The following is a 14,410-nucleotide window of genomic DNA, read 5'->3' as shown; positions in this document are numbered from 1 at the left end:
TGATGAGCGGCTGTTACCAGACGTGCCCTCAGCCCAAAATCACCACTGCCAAACAGGAAGACATAATGTGTTTGTGTGAAGTAAGTCTTCATCCCGGTGAGGGTCAGAATGGCTTTGTTAATAGGATTTTAATTCAAACCAAAGTGCTATTTATCAGGTTTGTGTTGTTCAAATGACAAATGAATATAAGACGTTTCGAAGGAAGTTGGCTTCATTCGACTGGCCACAGAAAACTAAATAAGTTTAATACAGTAAATATAAAATATGTCTAGTTAACTTAATTTTACTGAGAGTAATTGACATAAAATAAGTCCAAATGCATTAAAATAAGAGTTATTAAACCATAATGGAGTGTAATTCATCAACTAAAGTTCAAAATATATATATATAATTTGGTAAGATTGTTTTAGAAAGACGCTGCTCACTAAAGCTGCATTTATTTGATCCAAAAAATATAATTAAAATTGTGAAATATTATTGCAATTTAAAATTACTGTTTTCTATGTGAATATATTTTAAAATGTATTTTATTCCTGTGATGCGCCTCTGTATTTTCATCATCATTACACCAGTCTTCTGTCACATGATCTTCAGAAATCATTCTGATATGATATCATTGCTGATTTGCTGCTCAAGAAACATTTCTGATTATCCTCAATGATGAAAACAGTTGTGCTGAATTCTATCTTTTGTAAACCCTCATACATTTTGTTTGTCAGGATTCTTTGATGAAAAATAGAAACCTTCTGTAATATTATAAATGTATTTGCTGTCACTTCTGATCAATTGAATGCATCCTTGCTGAAAATGTTATGTATTGTGTTACGACGTTATGTAATGTGTTAGTTGCTTTCCAAATGTATATTTTACAATCAAACACTATGTTTTAGCTCCTTATTTGGAATGTTTTTAGGTCATCAAAAGCGCACACACAAAAAAAAGCTTTGTGAAAGATCAACTAGAATAAAATTGTGTACTTCCTTCAGATTACTTGACGTCTTTTACTGAATCCAAAATGAGTAAATAGACCCTAATCATCTGTGTTAGGCCTAGCACTCACCACAAGACCTCAGCTATTATTGCATTTGCATTTTAAACAATAAGGTTCTTTATTGGTGTTGATGCGTCCATGAAGAACATTTAACATCCACAGAGTCTTTCCATTCCACAAACGGTTGTTTATAGTGGAAAAAGGTTCTTTCGATTATTAAAATATTCTTCACACTGAGACAAATGATTCTTTTTAGAATATTTCACTAAAGGTTCTGGATAGGATTTTTTTTTTTTTGTTTTTTTTTTTTTTTTGGAATAGATAAAAATAAATCATTCATCCAAAAATGAAATTTGCACAACAAACACTATTTACAAGCCAAAACATTTCTGAACAAATATATAAGTAGATTTCTATGTGAGAGTCAACAGGACATTTTGGATGGACTTTTTCACTGGAGGATTCGTATTTTGGCCAGAAGCAACAGTTTATAGTTAAAACTCCTCAATGATGGATACGTTTCTTACATACACGCAGTTTTTCACTGGAGTGCTGTGGATTATTGTGATGTTTTTATCAGCTGTTTGGACTCTCATTCCGACGGCACCCATTCACTGCAGAGCATGCATTGCTGAGCAAGTGACTCCAAATCTGATGAAGAAGCAAACTGATCTACATCTTGAATGGCCTGAAGGTGAGTACATTTACAGCAAATCTTGTGCTGAACTCTTCCTTTAAAACAAAGCGTGTCTATTTCCCTCCGTGATCAGAGGCTTGTGGTTATTATGGCAGCAGCTGCAGTGCAGGGTTGGGTTTTTTATTATTTTTTTATTTCAGGAGCATCTCGCTGTACGGCAAGGTCACGGAAAGCACAGCAAGTACAGCGATAGATGCATGAGGTTGGAAAGAGATGAAGGGCAGCTGGGAACTCAATGGACCCGCCAAAGGCCAGGAGAGAAGGAAACCGAGCGAATGAAACTAAGAAAGGAGGAGAGAACGGCTTACTGGGGGTCGCATTCAGCCGGAGCAGCGGGACGGTGAATGGATGGGCGCCTGTCGAGATGGAGGGGCTGTCGATTAGATTTCTCACAGCTCAGGTAATGAAAGACTCACAGCACCCATGCAACGAAGTATCCCATCATTCCCTCTGCCAACTCGATGTTTAATGCATAGCGCCAGGTTTAAGCAGCGAGGCTTCTCCCATCGTTCGCCAAGAAAACCCCTGATGTGAGTGGAAATCTACAAATTTACTGGTACTGTTTGGAGTTGGGAACAAAACTTTGGTTTGTGTTCTGTGTTTGTAGGTGAAACTTTTAGGGGGTTAAAGGTCAGAGCTTTGCTTATTGAAAATACAGTTTATGAAAAATCTAACTTTCAAACAAAGATTTGTAAGGCTTACAATTTGTGCTTTTCTAGTTAAATATTATATAATTTCTTTACCTTTTAATTCATTTTAATTCAAAATTAAAAGTAATTCCTTCTATTGAGGAACTTACTCAAGGTTTTATTTTTTTCCTACAATAAATACAATACATTTTCATAAATTGTATTTTCTATATGTATTTATGTCTTTCTGCACCTGTAGATTTCTCACTTGTTTACGCTTACAAACAATACAAAATAAACTTTTATTAAAGATACGATCTGAAAAATCATTTGAAACATTTGAAGCCTATAAATCTTCAAACTTTAATGCCTTTTAAGTTGTTTTTTTCAAGTATTTATAAAGACAACATTTAAATTTGGCCGATTTTGTTGTTCTAGTAAAAACTGTTGTTATTATAATTATAATAATGGTTACCTTTTTTCATTCTGCTTTTTGCACTCAGATTTATGTTCTCTACCTAAAATGTAAAAATGTTAATGTGTTTCAATAAATTGCATTTTAAATTAATTTTGTCTTACTACACCTGCAGTTATACACTTCTACAAGAAAATACTCATACCTGTATCAAATGTAGAATCATTGAAAAATCATTTAGAAAGTTTGAAACATTAACATTTTAAGGCCTTTTAAGCTGTAACTTTCAAAAGACACTTGTAAATCCAACAAATCTTGATTCTGTAGTTAAATGAATCTTTAAATGTTTTTATTTTGAAAGTTTGAGGCCTTTAAACCTTTTTAGATACAAAAAATCCAAAAAGCATGACGCTTGCAACTCCAAGGTCATGGGTTCGATTCCCAGAGAGTGCATGAACTGATTCAAAACCACTCTGCGTTTCGTGAAAGTGTCTCTCACTGAGGTTTTGAGTGAAACCAGCCCAGCTGAATACCATCTCGCAAGGTTCGCTCGGGGATCCACTAAAGCATACGGGAATGAAGCCGAGGGTTAAAGTTCATCTGAGACGAGAGCTTTAAAGGGGTCGACGCCGGGTACCCAAATGACAGAGGTGAGGATTAATATTCATGCGCATGACCCGGTTAATTAATGAAGCCTGGAGATCTGTGATTCTGGCCTGACTGACGGTCAGCCGCTGATAGAGAATTAATAATGAAAAACGACAGCCCAGTGTTTTTTGGGCACAGGTTGGAAAGGACCTGGTGTTAATTAGGCCCCTGAGCTCCTCCAAATCTATAATGAGCTTTATGAGCACGCCAGCTCTCTTCCCAGCATGCACTTGGGGCTCTTATTCACTTAGTTTCAAAACCTAGTCGACTGCCTTGCTATCCAAATACTGAGGCAGCATCCTAAATATCCCAAAACGAGAAACTGATTTGTAATGCTCGATACAGACAACAACTCAGTCCAGCACACAGATCTCACTCCTCATTTAAAGCGCATGGGATTTAACTTTCAAAATGCTTCAGTTTTTATATTGCTAAGCTAAAAACACTACTCTTAACAAGTGTGTACACTGTAAAAATTCAGCAGATGCAGACAGCCTGACCATTCACCAACATCTGGACCTCAGCCCAACAGAGAGAGAGACACAGATGTTAAAATTCAAAGTTCACTGGTCCATTTTCTTTCTAATTCTAAATCTTCACATTTAATTAAGTGTGTAACTTGCTGTTTCTTTGTAAATAAATGTGAAATTTACTACCAATTTGTAAATGAAAATTGTTTCAAAGTAAATCTTTCAAATCACCAGATTTTTTTCTGATGTGCACACCAAAACTGGGTAAAGTCAATTCAGTTGAACTTTTATTTGTTTATCAAGTTTGTACTTTAAATAATAAAAAAAAAAAATTTCATAAATTGCATTATGAATATGTCTTTCTGTACCTTTCACTTCTTTATAATTACTGGACAAAATACACTTGTAGTAAAGATACAATAATTCAAAAATTACTTTTGAAAGTTTGAAAACCTTCCCATTTTAAAACAATATAAGCTTATAAACCTTCAAACAATGATTTTGTATTGCCTATGTTTAAATTGACAAGATTTTTTTGTTCACATTTTTTATTTTAATTCTACATCCAGGTTTTCTACCCCAATTAAAATTCAGTGACTAGCCTGAAACTTACAAGCCTTTCTCAATTTATAATTACAAAATACATGCATTAAATAATTTTGCATCCTGAAATTTGAGTTTGCTATCTCGGCTGAAGTTTAAAAAGGTGTTCTCAATTAAATTCTAATGCAATAAATTGCTTTACAAGTACATTTTCTGTTTTTTAATCAAATATTTTCAATGACAAAATATATCTTTTTTTTTTTTTCAGTGAATGCTTTTTTTTTTTTTTGCACTGCATATGTGGCAATGGCTAATGTGCGAAATACTCCAGAGATTTTGCCTTAAAGTGTGGCTTCGAAGGCAGCATCATGTATAATAAAGCATGATGCTTGCAACTCCAGTCCAGTGTACTGGGTTTGTTTCCCAGGGAATGCATGGACTGATTCAAATGTAAACCCTAAATTCAATGCAAGTCGTTTTGGATGAAAGCACCTGCAGAATGCACTTGTAAAATGCTGTCTATATGTCTATATAGGCTAGGTCACCCACTAGGTTTTGCAACATGATCTAATGCCTCAATCTCTATATTTTCCTGAGTCACATCAGGGTGAGTTACTTAGATTTCAATAAAAGCCCTACAGACCGGTTTTGAATATCACGCTCGCTTTGTGCACGCACCCCGGCCAGCACACCTTAAAATGTAGCAAGACTCATTCCAGTGAACTGAGACGCCAACGCAGGGCATTACGGGACGCCACGTGGCCTCGGAGCATGATGCAAACTGCGTGTAATGAAAGCAATGATGCTCGCGCAGCTTGTATCCCGTCAGGGCGTTCGGGTCCCCTGTAAGGCATACCAGACCAGAGGCAAATGTTTTAAACTTGTCCTATTTCTTGGCACATGCATTTATGTATGAGCGCAAGCCACAAACCTCTGTACAGAGTCATTGACACGGAACAGCACGCGTGTGGTAATGCCACAGTAAAACATGCTGCTGCACGAGTTCAACACTGCACTGATTGAAGCGTTGTCAATTACAAGTCAAACTGTGTTTTATCATAATGTGTAAACAGAGTAAACCGCGAGCGCGAGCGAGGCCTCTTGGTTTGCTTGAAGTTCCTTCAGCAGTATAAGTGTCTTTTATTCATTTATGTTTAAATCCTACATCAGATTTGCTTTTCAGTGTTAAATATGTACACACACATAGAGTCAATCAGTTTAGCGTTTATTAATCATTGCAAAAATAAATAAATAAATATAATAGTAGCTTAATATAATAGTAGCCTAGCCTTGTGCTACACACACAAATAGTGCAGCAACAATTTTCACCCAGAAATTGCTAATACATTTCAGAAATAATTAGGCTACAAAAAACAGCAAGTAACACGTTGAATTAGCCAAGTGAATTTTTCTTGCTTGTTTTCTTTCCAGGAAAAAGATCCTTTAAATGAAATAATTGTGAGAAACAACACAGCATACTATGTATATTCATAAATTGTATGTATTTTTCACTTTTTTTATTCATTGTTAATATGTGTGTGTGTGTGTGTGTGTGTACATATATATATATGACTGGAAAATAGAAGAAAATTCAGATACATCTATGCAAAATATATATTAGTATATTTATGGCCTTTTTGTAAGCTGCATATAAAACTTGTTCCTGATCAAAATATATGACATTTTTTATTTACTAAATAAAATATACATCATTAAAAATATATAATACATTTTCCTGATTTATTTTTGGATTTTTTTAATGTGTTTTGTTTATACATGAATACATAATAAACTACTTTTATACTTACAAACAAGACCAACTTTAAGGCTCTTTAAGCTAAGTTCATTTTAATTCTGCTTCCTTACATTAATTCTTCCTCAACTAAAATTCATGAACTGAAGTGAAATTTAAAAGTCTTTTCTCAATTAATTTCTGAATGTCATAATATTTCATGCAATAGACGGCTTCACAAGTAAAAATTTCAGTTTACATGTTTATAAGTTAATTTAACTTCGAAATTAGACTACAAATACAGGCCAGACGGACTGTGTGTTTTCAGGCGAGTGTGTTTGTTTGTCTACTGGCAGCTCACCGCGGGAATCCTTCAGTCTGCAGACGTGTCATTTAGATTCAATACTGGCCAGAGACCAAAGACGACAGGTAATGACTTACACAGTCAGGCTGCTGTTAAAGAGTGACACAAGGAGACGTGACAGACACTCTCATGTTGTTTTAAAGGTCCACAGCTGATTATGCTGACTTCTAATGTCCTGCTTTGTTGAACACGCTGATTGTGGATTATACACAACTGGCCATCATTGAGAATCTGATCACAGATGGAATATACACTATAACAGGATTTCAATGTAATATGAAGCATAAGATAAGGCTTATGGGAAAATATAGAACTTATGTAGCTCCGCCCCTTTCCAGCAGAGATGACAACACACACAAACAGACTGAGAAACAGCTTCTGTCGGCTTCTTTGACCTCCATTACACCCCTCCAGCCAATAGTTGGTTGATCTACACCAGTCAGAATTTCCTTGTACAGTGACAATTAAGTAAATTGAATTGAAGTATTGCAGTATCAGTAGCTTAGCACCTCTTGTGTTAGATAGTGTTTCAAGTCCGTTATTTGAGAGCTACAAGTCTGAAGCTAGCGTGTTTGATATTAAACATTCAAGACGTCTGTGTCATGCTCTCATCTGTTTTGTAGCCTTGCAATCTTGCAATCACATTCATTTGCAGGAGCTAAAACTGTTGGCTAAGCAACACGGAAGTAATGTTGACAATAGCGCTCTTTTTATAACAGCAGGTGAGGAGAGCGAGAATCAGGAGAGAGCGACAGAAAGCCGAGACGCTGAGCGATGCAGAAGACGAGGAGGGAGTCGATGGGTTTCTTCCTCCCGTATTGCCCAGCCCACAGGCATCATTACAGGCTTCATGAAGATAATATTCCTAACACTCAATACCCCGTGCCAGAAAAAGCCCCTCATGCAAAATCCATTACCCAGACATCTTAGATAATGGGATTCAACTTCCCCGGCTCGGCTTGCAGCCCTGCAGAGTGGCCGTAATAGACTTATAATCAGCTTTTATCATTAGTTCTCCCAGCGCTCAAGCATCTCTGCGGTGCTACGATGATCTGCTCTCGGTGCGAGATGTATCGCTGTTCCTGACCAGTCAGCGGTCGGGTCGGGAGTAGGTGGAACGAAGTGGACCGAAGGCCAAGTGGTAAAGCTGAACATGTGTTCCCATCTGGTGCGGAGAGCAGAGGTTGAGCAGAGGTCCGGCTGGAGCCAGGAGAAGTCAGATGAAGAGAGACGCAGACAGCCTGACCACTCACCAACATCTGGACCTCAGCCCAACAGAGAGAGAGAGAGACGCAGATGTTGAGCACCATTCAGACTTACTGAGACTTCAGAGCTGCAGTTACAGTGGCCGTTTCTACAACTCCATGCACAACATTGGTGGGCGTCATAAACCATTTCTAGAATACATATGATAATAATAATACATGATTTGACAGTATAGTAATAAATTATATATTTATTGATGTTTAATATTTAATAATTTAAATAATGAATTTTTTGGGGGATATTATTATTCATTTTAATTTTAGTAATATTATTAAATACTAGTTTACAGTTCAGTGATTAATAATAATATTTATTGATGTTAAATTTTTATAAAAAAAAAAAATATATATATATATATATATATATGTTGAGGATTGTAATAATAATAATAAAATAGTTTTTTATAGTATAGTGCAATAATACATAATGCCATATTTATAAATATTTTAATATATACTAATAAAGGAAAATATATATTAAGAATAAAATATATTGAGGTTTATTTTTACACAATAAATAATATAAATATATTATTTATTATATTATTATAATATATATATATATATATATATATAAAATAATAAATAGTAATATATTTATTTCATTTTATAATTAAAATAATGACATTTATTATTCTTATTATTTATTATTTATATAATTTTTATTTTGTCACATTAAATGGAGGGGGGGGGGGGGTTCCTCCTTTTTAAAGGATCACATGCTTCTTCTATGGTTATTAATATAGTGAGGTCCAAAAATCTGAGAACATTAGTAAAAAATAAAAAAATAAATGTTTTATAATTTTTCTTATTTAATCTGGAATTTTAATGCAAATTATATTAACAGCATTGCAGTGTGTAAAAGTTGATGTGCAGGATTTTTAGCATTGCATATCTGCTCATAAGCATAAAGCTAATAAAGTGTGAATAAAAGAATACTGAACAGCTAGTTTCTAATGATTTTAAGCTAATTTGCATAAAGTTTCATAAACGTTTTCCAGTTTTGTTGAACCACATATCATTGTTTTATCAGATATATGATTTATATAAATAAATAAAAATATGTTTTATAAAAAAAAAAAAAATATATATATATATGTTAGACCTTATATATGTAAAATATATTTTTATTTTTGGAATTACATTAATCTTTTACTATTTTTCTTTTACTTTAATTAATTCAATATTTTATTGTCCAATTTAGGATATTATATAGATATAGTCTATCTATATAACAAATATAATAACACATATAATGCATTTTTTTATTTGTAAGTAACTCAATTTGGCATCAAACATTATATAATTGAAACTTAATGCTTTATATAAATAAATGTTTTTATTTATTTATCTATTGCAAGTCTGAGAAATGAAATGAAGTCAGTGTTAGCCAACAGCAGCTCAAATAAATCAGAGTCTCCGTTTCTTCACACTGACTTATGAAGGAAGAAGCTGCATGAAGTTATTGAGCTGCCATGTTTCCTAATTCTTTAACTTCTTCCTGCAGGATCGCAGCGGCAGATGTAGCCCCAAACGTAATGATCGCAAAGAGAGCGAGAAGAGCAAAATAGAAATGCCACACTGCAGCGAGTTCACAAGTGTGATGCATTCAGATCTGATCTACGTCTCCCAGCAGATACCTGAAAACAGTGAAGGGCGATGTGGACCGCTGTCTGTAAATCCTCCGACACATTAATGATCACTCAGGCCACTTCAGTGTGATGCTAAACAGTTTAAGTGGAAGTAATGATCTTGTGTCTGTCTGTTTGTTTGGCTCGAGGGCCGCCCTGATAAGATCACGGCCCGTTAGACTCAGTCATGAGTAATGAACAGTGCTTTCTGACTAAATATCCACATGGATGCTTCAGACGCTCTCGGCTCTCGGTTTGATTCACACTGCAGCTGAATACAGTGCTCACTCCTGTTTTGAGTGCTTAAACATGTTTGAGCTCACAGAGTTTGCTTTTTGCAGGAGCTAGTGAGTTCACATTAAATCTGTCTGGTGTTGACAGAGATTCACTTTGTATTTTAAGCATCGCATATTTGTATTTGGATATAAACTCTTTATTTTCTCCAGCTTTGTTGCAGCACATGACACATCACTGTTGTCACTGTGACCCAGAAGTTGACAGCTCTCCCTGAAAACACGTCTCTTTTCTTCTGAAGATGGAGGTACATATTTCAACACATCCACAGATTTTTCTCATTATAGATTGTTTTGCCAGCCTTTTATTTAGCCTAAATTTAGATGTTTATGTCTTTGATTAAATTTGATAATCAGATTATAGAATTATAGTAGATATTATAAGTGTGTGTGTGTGTGTGTGTGTGTGTGCGTGTACACACACACATTTATAAATTAAAATTTTTATTACATTTAAAATATTCTGTCGACTGTTTTCTCTGTCTACTGTATTTAATTATTAATCAGAATATGTAATTATAGTCTAATATTGTAAATAATTGTATTCAAATGCATTCAAATTATCTGAAATAATATTCATAAAATGTAATAAAGGTTATATTTAATTTAGAAATGATCATAACAACAATAATACTAATAATTATTATTATTATTAAACATATATATATATATATATATATATATATATATATATATATATATATATATATATATATATATATATATTTATGTATTTTATGTATCTCAATTTATCTATTTAGAAAAGTATTTTTGTAGCCAATCCGTCTGCTGTCTTTAAATATTAACGTGACCACTTTATATAATTATAGTCTTATATTTCTATTAATATTTATAAGGCTGTCAACGTTAATGCATTAATGCATGTGATTAATAAATAAAATAACGCATTAAAATAATTTAAAACGATTCATGCAAAATTACAGTTTCTATTCAAACTCCTTTACCCATCTTACTAAACTCCAGGAAAGTTTTAAGTCCAATGATGCATTAAGGGAATGCATTCAAATAATCAATCCTAAACAGAATTAATGTAAAGAAAACCATGAGTTATTCTTACGCTTTGAAACAGCAGCTCTGACTCAGAACATCCCACTGCTGTATGGCCAGATGAGAGGATGTAGCAAACCAGATTCTCCCTAGCAAAGTTTTGATGGATGACGATTACAATCAAGGTAAAGATGATGCAATGAAGTAAAGGAGTCGTAATGTAAGCATCCGTGAGTCTGTTATATTGATGCACAAACAGCTCCTGACACACGGATCATACTGTATGAATGCACAAACACATTTCAGTGCATTCACATTGTTTTTACACACATTTAGGATTAAGTGCTTGATTTGTCATGTATATGTTGCTGTGTTTAGTCATTCTGAATGGATCCGTGTATATTAGATATATGCAGTCAGGTCACAGTGTTTTATATTATTATTATTTTTTTTATGTGTTCTTTGGTGTGCATGAATGTATGAATTACATGGACTCCTTATATCATTTGGTTCTCAAGCGTCCTTTTGTTTTGGAAAGACATCAGAATTTATCTTGATGAAAGCTTGCAGAAAATAGTTTTGCGAGAATCGCCCTTCAATCTTTTGGTTTACTTTGCTGGATATAGTAAATAATGACTAAATGCAATCACACAAAAGGGTGTGATTAATCCGATTTAAAATGTTAATCTGCTGACAGCCCTAAATTAAATATATTAGATAATTCTTTTAAAAATGTGCACTACTTTATATAATGTATTTCAATTTATTTATGCACATATGTGTGTGTGTGTGTGTGTGTGTTATATTCCTTGTTTAAAAGTCACTGCTACTGTTAGATTTCTTTCTTTATCAGATGCTTTCATTCAAATGTGTGTTTATGTGTTGCAGTGCACCCTTTTTTTTAAAGATTAAATGACACATTTTGCCAGTGCCTGCTGTCATTGAAAGTATACGTAACGTCAGTTGACCTTCATCCAGAGGTGGTGTACATGTCCTTCACCAGCTGTGTGACTGCCATTGAGAAGAATGCAGATGCTAACGGATGGATGCCTTCTCCAGGTATTGTGATGAACGACCTCCCTGATGTTATTCCTCTAGAAGTTTAACTTCATTTCTGTGTCTGTCCTGCACCTCTGACTCTGATGAGAACTTGTAATGGTTTCAGATTCACACTACAGTCCGACTGTAACTGTTATTAACCTTACTGTAGACAGAAATGACCTCAATCCCATAGTGACTGACATCCGCTGGCCTCCAAACACCCAGAAGCACACGCAGCAGCGCTGTAATGTTCTTCAGTCAGACTTATGTTTATTATAAGTGATGCCGTTTCCCATTACCCACGTTTCCATCCAGAACCGACTCTATCCTCTTAGCCTGCTTGAATTTATACATTTATTTATGAGCTGATCTCTGTTCATTAACTATAATGTAAATAATCTTGACGCCCGGCAGTGGAAAAATGTCTCCCGTTGCGTGTTATTATGAAGCTCTGGCCGGTGTGGGCAGATATTGAGTGTGAGAGGTCATTGGTGTGTGTGAAGTGTGTAGAAGATCATTACAGAGACAGCGGCTCTCAGAGAGTGCCACATTCATCACACACGATGCTTTCAGAAAGCTTTTAATCAATCCCTTGTTTATTTCTCAACTCTTTCTCATCTAATCATCTGCTTATTCAGAGAAAAAAACAAGGGTTTGCTTTTAAAGTCATCTCAAGCTTCTAGAAACAGCAGCATCACTCCAGACTGCGCATCTTTCATGTGCCTTCGCGTTTGCATTGCGTATTTCTAGTTTTCTCGATACTGAATGATAAAATTCCTCTTCTAAAATATCCAAATGTCAAGCGGCCCATTTAGTCAGAGCTGATATGAATAAACTCTCTTCTAGATCAGATGAGAGTTAAGCATTCTGGGTAGGAAATGTCTGACTGTAGTGTCAAGGCACCATGGAAAGAGCCGCAGGTTTACACCACATTATATCCTGCTAGAGCTGTTATAGTGTTGCATGAGGTTACCAGAGTTATAATTGTTTACTAAAACTATTAAAAAAGGTTTTTGGTAATTTATATAAAAGGAAAAACTGGTAACACTTCACAACAGGTTTCCATTTGTTAAGTACAATAGTTAACATGAACTAACTTCTAAAGCATTTGTTGATCTTAGTTCATGTTAATTTCAACATTTATTAATACATTACTAAAATCAAAAGTTATAATAACTGCAAATAATAAGTGTTAACTGCAAAAAAAAAAAATAATAACAAAAACATTTTATTTAGGGTATTTGCTAAGGCAACATTTCTGATGCATTTAGTTTAACTAGATGCACTAAAATAAATAAAACTGAAATAAAACGAACTATAATCATATATTTAACTATTTTAAAAAATAATACAAATTACAAAAATACAACTGAATCATTAAAACGTTAACATTAAAAATGAAACCAAAAAATATAAAGCAATTAATTCAAAATATTAATAAAAACTATAATAGCATCTCAAACATAGCAAAATAACACTGATATTATTTCATGAATCTGAGCTAACATGAGTTACTGTAACAATGAACGGTTGAATTATGAACTAATGTTAACAAAAATGTCTAAATATATCAAATGTAGGCTGCTGCTCATTCTTAATGCTAGTTACATGTTAATGTTGTATTGTTAAGATGTTGCTCCTTTAGAGCTCAGGAGGCTTAACACAGAAGCAGTTTATCATTTTTGCTTAATCAAACAGTTTAATAATTTTTCCCTTAAAACATCTCAAATGAGTCAATAACTGTGGATAACAGCATGTTCAAGAGTTGAGATCTCTTGACTTTTTAACCCCAAAACCACTTTTTACAGCTGTAAAGTTGGGCATTTTAACATGATGGCTCTATGGGATTGACTCCTTTTGGAGCCAGTGTCTAGTGATGAATTGCAGTTTAAGTCACTTCCGTGTTTGTTTTAAGAGAGAGACTGGAAGGTTGCCGCTTGATTAAACGACACAATGCTGGTGTTGTCTTGCCCCTCCGACTGAGCCTGGTTTCTCCCAACGTTTTTTTTTTCTCCATTTCTGTCACTGATGGAGTTTTGGTTCCTTCCCGCTATCGCTTTTGGCTTGCTTAGGGCACGCTTGACTGATTGCACAGACACTTTTGGAAGAGAGCTGAACTGAATGATGACATCACTGAATCATCAATGAACTCACTTGAAAAATGAAAAATGTACTTTGTTATTGTCCTCTTGAATTATTGACTAACTATTTTCCTGTTTGACACTGTAAAGCTGCTTTGCCACAACCAGTATTGTATAAAGCGCTATACAAATAAAGGTGACTTGACTTGTTTTGTGCATGTTGGTGTGTATTTGTGTGTAAATGTTAGTTGTTTTGTGCTTGCGCAGCACGTTAGAATGTGCAGAGGTGTGTGGGTCACCGCAGCCCTCTGGGGTTAAGGCCTAATTTCTTCTGCATACGTCAGCAGGTTACATCAGAGGAAATTACATCGGCGCTCAGTGAAAGGGCTAATCGAAATTCACCTATAGACAAACACACACACACACACACACACACACACACACAACTGTACTTCCTGAGAGGAGGTTAATGCAGCTTGTTCTGATTTCGGACACAGTCAGAATGTTTAAGTCTAGCATGAGAAAATGATAATGTAGCAGAACTAGACTCAAGGCTCTGTGAACAAGAGTTGTAATCCTTCTCTAAGATGAACGACAAGAAT

Source organism: Carassius auratus, chromosome 44 (genome assembly GCF_003368295.1).
Source record: "Carassius auratus strain Wakin chromosome 44, ASM336829v1, whole genome shotgun sequence".
NCBI lineage: Eukaryota > Metazoa > Chordata > Actinopteri > Cypriniformes > Cyprinidae > Carassius > Carassius auratus.
The sequence above is the reverse complement of the archived record's forward strand: the minus strand, read 5'-3'. Positions refer to the sequence as shown.